Source organism: Chrysochloris asiatica, unplaced genomic scaffold (assembly GCF_000296735.1).
Source record: "Chrysochloris asiatica unplaced genomic scaffold, ChrAsi1.0 scaffold00253, whole genome shotgun sequence".
NCBI lineage: Eukaryota > Metazoa > Chordata > Mammalia > Afrosoricida > Chrysochloridae > Chrysochloris > Chrysochloris asiatica.
This window is the reverse complement of record NW_006408771.1, coordinates 3,867,471-3,871,300: the sequence shown is the minus strand read 5'-3', so window position 1 is coordinate 3,871,300 and position 3,830 is coordinate 3,867,471.

The window sequence follows — 3,830 nt, the reverse complement described above, 5'->3', positions numbered from 1 at the left end:
TACCAAGCAAAGCTGTCAATCAAATATGATGGTGTAATCAAAACATTCCAGGATAAACAGAAGCTAAGGGATTTTGCCAAAGCCAACCCTGCTGTGAAAAACAACCTAAAGCAAGTTCTGTGGACTGAGAACCAACAAGAACAGACAACAACTACAGAATGATGTACATGGCACCATCACCCTGAACTCAACCGACAAATAGAAGAGTCAAGAACAGAATAAAATGATAAGAACAGAGGATCTGGGAGGTTAGTCTATGATCCAAATAATTACAATGTGAAAGAAGGTAAACACAGAGCAACAGTGATCCATGTGGTAGGAAGGTCAGGTAGATTACTGGATAAAACAGACCATCTTAAATGGAGGGTAGAACTAATGGATTATAAGGTAATCACAAGGGGTTGGGGTGGCGGGTTTAGTTTGGGTCTTGGGGAGGACAATACAAGAAGGGGGAGAGGGGATGCAGAAGAACAAGGTAGATAGGGGAACACTGAGACAGGTTTGCTGGGCCTAGTGGGACAGAGGTAAATAGTGATGTATACTCAACCTTGGAACAACATGGCTCTGAGATACAGGGATCTAGGTATAGCTTGAAGAGGGTAAATAATACTAAAATTCTTGACTGCCTTAAAAATATGTTTCCCTTGTCTACTATTGTAAAATAGACACTTGAGTGGAATAGAAAGGAATGTTGGGAAACATGATTAGAAAAAACTTGTAAGCCCTTCTTCAGCCTATAGCTGATTGGAATACCTAAAAGGGGTTCTACAACTTGCCCAATGAAATAGGCCTTATGCAAAGCCTTAACAGAGTATAGGACCTTAAGTGGAATCCTGAGTCCCATCCAGAACTTTATGAGGTGAGACATTCCCACTAGAAAAGACAAGCAGACTGAACAGCTACAGTGACAGAGATAACATCTTCAAAGAAAGATCATCAGGAAAAACCCAAAACAAAAATATCAGCATGAATGGCTACTACAAGGATAAGCAAGCTGTTCACCAGGAAGACATCAAGGCTAGTAATCAAATGCCTTCAGGACAAACTCCCCTCTAAGACTGAAACCCAAAGGGAATACACAAACAAGCATGTAAGCTTGCTGGCGACCATATTAGTCTACTGGTGAGTAGAAGAGGCGGAAAGGCATCAATGAAGAAATGGGCTGAGTTCAACCCCAGGCCATTTAATCCCGTTGACCTGGGGATGAGAGAGAGAAGAGGAAGGGCTGGTTGGTCCAAAGTGTGATGAGACCTGAGGACACTTTAGCCCATGGACAAGGACTTAGCCACAGAGGGCTAGAGCTGAGAGTGAAGCATCCAGCTGATATGAAGTGAGGGGAGATGCACAAGATCACCCACACATGCATACAGTACCCTTTTGACCTAGCCTTGATGGCTCGATAATCAGAACTCGACTAGAGGAAGATTGAAAAAACAAACAAACAAACAAACAAAATTTTTAACTTTTTTTTTGGATAAAAGAAACAAGGATAAATTACTTCAATTTGATGAACCTGACCTATACTCAGAGCGGTTGTTGTTGTTGTTGTTAAGTGCCATCGAGTCGATTCCGACCCATAGCGACCCTGTACAGGGTTTCCGAGGCTGTAAATCTTTACGGGAGTAGAAAGCCTCATCTTTCTCCCGCGGAGTGGCTGGTAGTTTCGAACCGCTGACCTTAAGGTTCACAGCCCGATTCGTAACCACTATGCTACCAGAGCTCCTATACTCAATGCGGTAGTCACTCTAAATACTAACAGGGAGGGAAAGAGTCTTCACATCAAATATCAATGCTATCCCCTCTGTGCACAGGGTAGATAGGGAAGGGCAACTTAGACATTGGCTACCTAAAATGAGGGGGCAATAAAGGCACGAAGTGACTGGCTTACAAGGTTTCAAGAGGAAGTTTAGTTTAAGAGTATGGGGGAAAAGAAAGAGTCCCCACTGAATAGCTGTCATCTTGTCTAGATGGGTCTGGTGAAAAGAGATGGGGATAAGATTCATAAGAATTAACAGTGAATAATCGGAAACCCTGTACAGGGTCGCTATGGGTCGGAACCGACTCGAAGGCACTTAACAACAACAACAACAATTGTTATCATGACTAATTGTGACTGTCACAATTGTCAAGGTAGACGTTTTGTAACAAAAAAAGGGAGTGCTTAATCTTACAGTCCAGAAACAGAGGACACTAGGACCATCCAGAGAGAAATGCACAAGCAGAATGCGGGACCTTATCCAGAGAAGCAGCAGTGCCAGAGATGGAGGCAGAGATGGGGCATGGAGACGGGGAGCAACTGAGGACTCTAGATTCATGGACTAAGAAGAGAGGGACTAAGAGCTGGTGGCCAAGAGTCAGACTTGCAGAATGTACCCTTTGGAGATGTAAATTATTATATATACCTGAATGGTTTTGTTTGTTTGTTTTTAAAAAGCTAAATTGGATATAGAGAAAAACTGATGGTACATGGAGGGGATTATAATCATTGTAATGAAACAAGGTGTATGATTTGTTGAATGTAAAACTGATGATTAAAAAACAAAAAACAAAAAGAGCAATAGTATTTTAATGCAACTTTAAGAATCCCTAGTGGTACCATGGTTAAAGGGACAAACTGCTTAATAAAAAGTCAGCAGTTTGAAACCAGCAGCTGCTCCACAGAAGAAAGATGTAGCAGTCACCTTCTGTAAGCATTATAGCTTTGGAAATCCTATAGGGGAAATTCTATTCAGTCCTATAGGGTCGCTATGAGTCAGAGTCAACCCCAAAGCCATACATTTGGTTTTGATTTTATCGATTATAACCCACAGGTCTAGTGCCTGTTTTTTAAGTAAAGTTCTACGCAATACTAGGTAAATCTGTGCTTATGTTGATGAGCTTTCTGCCAATAACTTGCTGATACTGACCTGTTTCCACACATTTGCAATGAAATAATTGTTGTAGTTGTTGTTGTTAAGTGCCGTCAAGTCGATTCCGGCCCATAGCGACCCTGTATAGGGTTTCCAAGGAGCAGCTAGTGAGCTTGAACCACTGACCTTGCAGTTCAAACGACTTTGCAGTCTGATGCATTAACGCACAGCACCTTACCAGGACTCCTAATCAGTGTTTGGGACATTGTGTAATTGAATTGTACATATGATATCTGATGAGTGTTAGTCAATACAGATGCTTGGAAAATTGGAAAAGAAAATTACAGGTCAGTGCTATACAAATTATAGTCTTTGAACACTGTTCTAGTCTCTTCGTCCAGAAAAAAACAAAAGTGCTAGTTACTCCATTATTTGAACAAATTCACCTAATATTCTTTAGATTAGTTTAACTTCACTTAATTTTATGTGCCTCTATAGGCCCATAATTGAGAGCATATGGTTTTGTAGGATAAGCACTGGAGTGCTAGCCAAAAGGTCAATGGTTAAAGCCCACCAGCTGCTATGCAGGAAAAGGATGAGACTCTGCTCCTGCGAAGATTTACAGACTTGGAAACCCTATACAGAATTGGACTCTTAGGCACTTAACAAGAACAACAACAAAATGTATGAGCCCAAGAAGGGATAGGAAAGGAGAGGAGAGGTAAAACACTTGATTTTGATGGAAAACAAAAAATGGTCTCAGCAATATACGTTTGCTTAAAGGATGCCCCTGTGCAATCAAATGGAAGCTTGACTTCAACCAAGCACTGTGTTTCCTTAGATCTGCTGTCTTAAGCATAGTCTGTGCATTACAGCTTTTTCTCTGGAGAGTACTCTTTCAGCAAAACACTTACACAGTAATCCCCTTCTCAGTCTGCCTAATACATCTCAACTAGCCTATCTGTGTTGCCATCATATCAT